Source organism: Pongo abelii, chromosome 5, assembly GCF_028885655.2.
Source record: "Pongo abelii isolate AG06213 chromosome 5, NHGRI_mPonAbe1-v2.0_pri, whole genome shotgun sequence".
Taxonomy (NCBI): Eukaryota; Metazoa; Chordata; class Mammalia; order Primates; family Hominidae; genus Pongo; species Pongo abelii.
Window position 1 is genome coordinate 155492935 of NC_071990.2, and position 8958 is coordinate 155501892.

General features: G+C 36.7%; 1 long non-coding RNA gene across 1 annotated transcript; it reads right to left on the reverse strand.

Moving 5' to 3' along the window:
• Positions 1–1302: 1302 nt before the first annotated feature.
• LOC129059799 (uncharacterized) lies at positions 1303–8510 on the reverse strand. Its single transcript, XR_008525888.2, has 4 exons — positions 8428–8510; positions 3020–3076; positions 1615–1686; positions 1303–1526 (listed from the first exon to the last, which is right to left on the reverse strand). It is a non-coding gene; the product is annotated as an uncharacterized LOC129059799 (long non-coding RNA).
• Between the last annotated feature and the right edge of the window lie 448 nt (positions 8511–8958).

Sequence of the window (8958 nt, forward strand, 5' to 3'; positions counted from 1 at the left end):
CTGGAAATAATTAAACATTTCCTTCCTTGTTCTCCACTGCACTTTTTAAGCCTTCATCGTAACACATTTTACAAGCTTATGTCTATCTCTCTAGTAGATTATAATGTGCCCAGAAGCCATGTCTGATTTAAGCTGTGCCCCATAGCTGCAAGTACTGTTCCCAGTTTCTTGTAGGCATTCATTACGTTTATGTGGTCCTAACACACATGGCTTAAATCACATGCCTGCCACATGATAGCAGCCTAACAAAATTGCAGGAACTCAACTGAGTTCAATGTGATATAATAAAGATAATGATTTTTAAAATTTTCTTAGTTTTTTCAACTTAAATTATACTTTGTCATCTGACTGTATCCATTTAATACTCTTGTGATTTAAGTAGAATAGGTATTATTAGCCTAATTTTACAGAGGAACACGCAAAGGCACAAAGAGCATAAGGGACTTGGCCAAGGTTACATACCAAGTAATTGCAAAACTGGAGTTTGCGATCCAGTCTCAGAATGCCTTGCCGTGTGCAAATAGTGCCTGTAAAGGTTTAGCAAATGGGCTATTTGACAAAAATCATGCTTTATAAGTACTTGAAGTGTATATTCTCAGTCAAAAATGTAAAAATGTGCTTATGAAGTTATTCACAGGGCCTACGTTATGTGTGTATATGTATTTTACACATATATATTGTATATATATGTGTGTGTGTGTATATATATACATAAAGCTAACAGCTAAGTTAACCTTAGGAAAAAGATTTATTTCCAATTCTGTACTAATACGGTTGACAACTAAGTTTTACCAATATTACAGAGTACAAATGACAAAAAATGAATGCATAAAATGATCAATTTATCCTTTTCTATAAATGGCATGGTCTCTAATGCAAATCTGCAGAGAAGAGCAATTTCTAAAATATTGAGGAGTCTTCAATTTATACTTCATCTGACTTCATCCAGAGGTCAATTTGAGAAAAAACAGAGGTCTGGCAACTGCCAAAATCTGACTGCATTTACTTAACAAATTGCTACTCTACGGATAAGTGATAATTGAGGGTGACCAGAAAAACTGACTAAATCATCAAATTCAGGATTTTTCAATGATCTCCAAATAAGTACTTGTTCAATTTAGGGGGATGTTTATATTCTGCTTAATTCACACACACTGAAAAAGACATGGAGTGAAAAAGATGATCTGGGTTCTCAGATTAAGCTATAAAGCTATGCAAAAGAAAACGGAGCAGAAAGAGAAAAAAAGTGAAAGGAGAAGGAGATGGAAGGGAAGGAAGGGGAGGGAAGGGGAGAAAGGAAGGCAAGCAGGTTAGGTTTAATTCCATCACATCTAATACCATTTTACCCCCAAATTATGCATGTCGTCTCAGCTGTAGACTTCTTTTATTAAAATATATATACATAATATAGGCTGGATGCAGCGGCTCACTTCTGTGTAACCCCAGCACTTTGGAAGGCCGAGATGGGCAGATCACTTTAATCCAGGAGTTGGAGACCAGTCTGGGCAACATGGAGAAACCCTGATCTACAAAATACACAAAAATTAGCTGAGTGTGGTGGCACACACCTGTGGTCCCAGCTACTCAGGAGGCTTAGGTGAGAGGATTGCTTACTCTGGGGAGGTGGAGGTTGTAGTGAGCAGAAATCGCACCACTGCATTCCAGCTTAGACAACACGGCAAGACTCTGTCTCCAAAAAAAAAAAAATGAAAAGAGAAAAGAGAAAAAGAAACATCTAATGTAACAAATACTGGGCATCTTAAAAATCTGAACCACTAGTACTATTTTGGTTTATCTTGTGTTGTTATTCAGTCAGTTTCTAGAAATAAAATGCAAAGTTTTACCTGGGCATTTGAAATTTACAATATGTAGGAGAAATAAAATAATATGTTCAAAAGTAATGCCAAAATGCACATTGCTAATTATACTTTAATTTCCTGTGTCGAAAGTCACTCTTACAATAATGTAAGGAAGTAGGATATGGTTTTAATGACTTTCACAGCCTGAAAAGAGAAAAGTCTAATTTTATTATAAGCTACATTTTAATTTTTATTTTAAAGGACATTCAGATGAGATTGCTATTTAAATTTTTAATAAAACAAAATACAGACTTTAATATGAAATTCATTTCTCAATGTCAAAGTATGTCATTCTAAAGTGCTGTAACTATTATTTAATAGGGTTTTATATAAAGCCCCACACAGGTTCAAAACTAAATTATAATGTTCAGGGAAAGCAAGATGAAATTTTCTATTGGGAAAAACAATGCCGATAAGTTAGAAGTTATAAGGAGGAAGATTTGAAGGTAGTATAAAGTGGAACTTCTAAATTATTAGAGGAGTCCAACAAATAAATGAACTCCCATGTGAAATAGCTCTTTGCCATGGGAAGGGCTCAAGCACTGGCTTATCATATTTAGAAAGTCATGGAAGGCCTCCTAGAATTGATGATCTTGTCCATCTCTTGTCCTATATTTATCATTTTTCACAGAGGATGTGACACTCTGGAAGGCCTCCTAGAATTGATGATCTTGTCCATCTCTTGTCCTATATTTATCATTTTCTACAGAGGATGTGACACTCTGAGCTTGAAATCAGATGGACCTGGGTTTTGATCCTGGCAGCACTGCTAATGAGTTGTGTGATATGGAAAACACAATTTTACCCTTCTTTACTGCCTTCCCCACCTATGAAGTGGGTTTAATAATACCCCAAATAAACATAACTATTAAATGAGATAACATATATGTAAAAGATTATCTTAACCTTTAAATAACACAGTATCAACAACGATACGCTTGCATTGTTCAGGAGTGTTTAAGTTTATCCTAATGACTTTAAAGAAGGTGTAGTCAAAGACATGAACTTGCATCGGAAATAAATGAAGAGCTCAGGATGGACCATTGGGAGCTGTTCTCCCAGCAGATGTACAGTTGTCCAGTGGTGTCTCCAAGAAGGTTTCCTGATTTTATGGAATTTCCTAAGCTAAGTAATGTCAGGTAAAAGGGGAGGGTACTCACAAGGTGTGAACCCTTCAAACACTGGCACCATCTTCTACTCAGCTATCTTACATGACTCTGTTGGTTAGCAAACAAATAGGAATGGTAAGCAATATATATTTGTCTTATTTACAAATGCAATAGCTTTAGTCAAAGCTCACTAGGTAGAGAGTTAACAATTACAAAGAACTTCATGGTGGATGGACCTCCTCTCAAGAGTAAGGCTATACCAAAAAGCCTTCTGCCTTATCCCACACTATTTGTGCAGGATATTGGCAGAAAAAGAGTTTAATAGTACCCCATCTAGGCACAAAGGGAAAGAGTGTTCCATTTCTGTAGATGACATAACAGTACTTAGTTCTTTATCCTTGTTTCATCAGATTGTTACCAGTGGAGAGTGTCTAGGTTTTTGGTGTCTTGAACAAAGAATTGGACAAAACGCACAAACAAAGCAAGGAAGGAATGAAGGGATTTATTGAAAATAAAAGTACACTCCAGAGGGTGGGAGCAGGCCCAAGCATAGGGGCTCGAGGGCCCTGTTATAAAATTTTCGAGAGTTTATCCTCTAGAGGATTCCTTTGGTTACTTGGGTATGCCCTGTGTGAATGAAGAGGATGAAGTAAAGCTATGAAGTCATTTACTTGGCCTACACCCTTTGGAGAGGATATTTCCTGTCATTGCTGAGATGTGAATTGACCTTATGTTCCCTGCCTCCAGACCCTATTTTCCTGCCTCAGCTCCTGTGAGAAATGTGATCCCCATAAATCGTTATGGGAGGCAGAAGAACCGATGATCTTTCTTCTGTAACTGCTCCATGCTGGCATGGGGCATAGTCTCTACCTATTGGGGATCATGGAACAGAACTCTTTCCCTGCTCTGTCTAGTGGAGGCAGAGCCAGGGGTGGTGGCCTGGGTGGTGCTTTCTTGATGAGCAGGGGTGGTGCTTTCACCTGAAACTGGCTGAAACCTTTGTTGCTTGATCATCTGAAATTTAATGGTCTCTAAGTGACAGAAAATGAATTTAATTAAAAGATTTAGGCCAGGAGCGGTGGCTCACGCCTGTAATCCCAGCACTTTGGGAGGCCAAGGAGGGCAGATCATGAGGTCAAGAGATTGAGACCATCCTGGCCAACATGGTGAAACGCCATCTCTACTAAAAAAAAAAAAAAAAAAATACAAAAATTAGCTGGGTGGCATGTGCCTGTAATCCCAGTTACTCAGGAGGCTGAGGTAGGAGAATCGGTTGAACCCGGGAGGTGGAGGTTGCAATGAATGAAGATCGTGTCACTGCACTGCAGCCTGGCAACAGAGTGAGACTCTGTCTCAAAAAACAAACAAACAAACAAACAAAAAAGACTTAATGGGAACTTCAGGGGGTGAATAACTATGCTGTTAAGAATATTTTTTATAGAGATTTGCAGGAGAAAAGCAAAACCTGGTTTGTGGTGTGTTCTAGAAACTATGTGTTTCCTTAAACTTACCACGAGTGACTCCATTTTGGTTTGGTTTGTTGGGGCCTAGGGTATGAGCTCAGTCCAAAACAATGGCCTCCCAGAATTTCGTTTAAAAAAATTCCCCCTTTATGGTTAGATTCTCACTTAGGTGAGAGTATGACCAAATTTAGGGCCGTAGTGCCACTCTCAGTTACCATCATTTTGGGTTTCTGGTCTCAGCACATCATTTATAGGTTACAGTGTCTGCATGGTTGTACATTTCTTTCAGTTCCTGTCATTCTAGTTGAAAAGAGACCATATGACATTCTAGAGATGGCTGGATGCAAGCACTTACAACCTTTGAGAGAATCCAGCACACTTGGGATACTACTATTATGACTATTGGGAGGATAATATCAAGAGTTCATAGTATGCTCCTTACCCAGGGTCCCCATAAAACAAACCTCCTAAAAATCAAAAAGATCAAAGAATGACTTAACTAAGCAGTTTCTTCATTAATCTGCTACAACTGAATTTCTGTAATATCCAATGTTTTTTCTATAGGCCGTGAGTGCCAGCAGTGGCACAAATACTTCTCTGTTCAGCCAATTCTAATAACTTTCACAAGAGAATTTAAAGTTGTGTCCTTTACAGTAGAATTTGCTATAGAGCCTATCATGAGAAATACATTTCTAATCATTGTTTCTTTTAATTTAAACCATGGATAAAGAACCTAACAAATGATACCCTTTTGGAACTATGATATGGTTAAGAGGAGGGAACTAGTGTTTTGTTTGAGTGATAATCAGACAACATATGTACCATTCAAGTTCCTTACCTACATTGGGCCTTCATCTTTTATCTATCAAAATATAAGATTATTGATGTATAAGGCCAGCTGCAAACTCTTTCACAAATAAAAGCATACCCCGTAAGAGCACATAACTGACCCCTTTTCCATTTTTATTGTTCATAGAGGCATAAGCAAGAAACCATATTCAAAGATAAGAGTTTCATGATAGTAGAAGCCTTAATCTGTGAACTTGGGAAAAGCTGTTCACATCAAGGATGCCATTCTCCTCTGGGGAGAGACTTCCCTGATTAGTTTTACCTTAAGGGTTCCAATGGGTGCATAATTTCAAGAGTGTGGAGGGGCCCTTCTCAATTATGAGATTATGAACCCACAGTTCAAGCTGCCAAAGTTTTGTTGCAGTGTGGATGACAAGGACAGTCTTTCTTTTATATTCTCAGAAGATTCAAACCACAAAAAAACTTTCTTTACCTGGTAAAAATTCACTGTAGCATAATAATCTACTGTTACAACATCAGCCCTCTTGCATGGAAAAGAGAAAACATGCATTGAAAATAACAATGCAACAAAATCCCTTCATAAAATGTTTAAATGGCTCACTAGGTGACCAAATGTACCTGAAGCAAGTTTTCAGCAGATTGATTCTGTGAACTTTAAGCTGTGATATTCGCTATTTTTATTAATACATTTTGCATTAAATTATCTTATCTGAAACTAATATGGCTATACAAGTTCATCTTCGGTCACTATTTGCTTTGTGTATTTTTTCACACTTCATGTAAAATCTTTTTTTACATGAAAAAAATCTTTTTTTCTGATTTTGTTTTCTTGAAAGCAGAACATGATTGACTTTTTAAAAATAAGCCATAAGATTTCCATATTTGAATCATTGGGTTTAAACGGTTTATATTTATTAACATAACTGAGGTACACGAATTTATATAACCCTATTTTGTGTTCTTATTTAGCATACATTTCATTTTGTTTGATTTTCCCTGGTCATTTTTAAGTTGAAGATTCAAAGTATCCTTTAATCTCCTTTCCTTCTGTATTTTGGAAGTAATATAATTAGTTTCTATGGCTTTCATGATTATCCTCATGACTCTAATATAGATAGATTCATTTATGGGTAGAGATATAAATATCTATTTTTTTAAGTAAAATCTAAAATTAATTGAAATCTCTGTCCTCTTCCTAATCAAAGCAGGGACATTATTATCTGGCTTAAACATACTCAGAACTGCATTCCTACATATTTACTAGTATCTAAAATTTTAATTAATGTTATTTGTTAGCACAAAACAAATTTTTGCTTTTATTCATCGAGTTAACTAGAATTACCAAAAAAAAAAAGTCACACTTTGTATTTGATTTATATTATCTTCTACGTACAACTCCTTTTTTAATTTGGGTTTATCTCTTGCTATAATACCTCTTTGGGTGGAATTTTTAAATAAGCTTGCACAGATGGTAAGTTTTCTGCTTTCTTTATGTCTGTAAGTTCTGTTTATTTGACCTTGTTTCGACACAAATTCTAACATAAACTGGATGTCCTGCGATTTAACCCAATTCTGATGCTAACTATCCAGAGTTAGCACAGATCCTAGAGGTTAAGGGAAGTCCCACCTCAGATGCCAGTTGCAGCTCCTAGGGAGTTTCCACACCTCTGACCAGCTATAAATTCAAGGAGTCTCATGACCTTCTCAGAATTGTTAATCATCTTAAAGGACTTCTAGCACTCACTGCCCTAAACTTACAATTCCAGTTTTATCATAAAGGATATGAATTAGGAACTGCCAAATGGAGAGCTCCCATGACCTCTCCCCATGGAGTCAGGGTGCTCTCCCTCCCAGCACATCTATGTTTTCACCAACCAGGAAGCTCTTCGAGCTTTGTGTATCCGGAGTGTGAGGTCTTGGTCTTATGAAATCATTTTCTCCAGACCCTCTCTGCTGTGGCGTGAGGCTGAAATTTCCCACCCTCTAATCACATGCTAGGTCTTTCTGGAGTGCTTGCCCCTTCCTTGAAACTATAAAAGGGCACACTACTTATCACCTGGTTGGTATAAACTCAGGTGTGCTGGAAAGAGGTACTTATGAATAAGTCATAAAAGATACTCCAACACTCAAGAAATTCCAAGGGTTTCTGAAGCTCTTTCTCAGAAACTGGGATAAAAACCAGAACATATTCTTTATTTTACCACAGACCTCATTTTTCAATTATAGTTTAGCTATATATAGAACTCTAGTTTGACCCACATTTTCCTTCAGAACTTCAAGGTATTAAATAATTGTCTTCTATCAACTTTTGCTGCTATTGCAAAGTCACCACTCAGTTTAATTGTTGTCCCATTATGTGAATAAGTCCCATACGTAAATAAGTCTTCTGTCTGGTAGTTTCAATAATGTTATTTAACAAAAAGTTATATGTTGTGCTAGGCACTATTCTAAGCATTTTGCAAATACTAATTTATTTTTTAGTCCTCATGAGAATTTTATGAGTACATACTCTTCAGTTCCCCTATTTTTCAGACGAGTGAACTGAGCTACAGAGATGTTAAGTAACTTTCCAAATAAGCCATAGTGCAATGGGATTTCAGCCTATGTAGTCTGGCTCCAGAATCCATGCAAGTTACATTTACTTTCTATTCATACACACATTGTGTTTTTATCAGTCACCACCTTAATTTTTTTTTGGTATAAGAACAAGATAGATAAATACATATTAACATGTCCTGATATAACTATCTTATAGCAGGAAATAAAATATTCCATGGTATTAAGTAAAACCTCACTATGCTTTCATAATATGCTTGCTTTCTGATTGCCAGTCTAGTTTATTACTCATATTTTGACAGTTGTTAGTCTCCAATAAATCAAAAATATTGCCCTTTGTCTACTCAGTTAAACTATCAGTCAGGCCACTATCGGCATACATTAGGGAAAATATCAATTTACAGTAAAGGCGCATCTCATTTTATGTAAATGAAGATAAAACTGGAGTATGCCCTAATATACCTAAAAAATGTAAATATAAGTATTTTAATGTGAAATTAGTTTTCATCAATTGAATGAACCTATTTAGTGAGCTTTCAATATTGAAACTGTCCCCACAGAGTCAATAAGAATTACATGCTGGGTTCTGGACAGAAATATAGTTATAGTTAAGCATTAATTAGGTTGCACCTTAGTCCACTTCCTTGTAGCTGCTTGCTCACCAAAAGTCACACACACTAGGTACTGAACATTTGCATCCCCATTGTTCCTACAGATAGAACCTCTGATGTCATAATCATAAGGCTTTTGTTGAAGGATTGCTTAAGATGTTTTTCAGATCCTAAGTTCCAGTGGAATAGCTGATACCAACAAGATACCCTCACAGAGGAAATGAACCAGTTTCTTCATCTCCTCACTCTATGATTTCACCCTGTACTCTTCCAACAATAAATGATTCCCACACCTCAGCCCTCTCTACTTATCCAAACCCCATAAAATCTCTATTCCCAAACTCCTCGGAAAAGTGGATTTAAGGTTTCCTACCATCTCCTCATTTGGCTGCCTTATGATTAAACCTCTTTGCTGCAAGCGTCTTGGTGTATTGTCGTGCATGCACTGGACAATGAAACTGGTGCATTTACAGTATGAGAATTTCCAAAGTCAACTCATCTGATACATTTTGGTTGGTTGTCAACATAGTGTAATTCAATGAATTCAAGT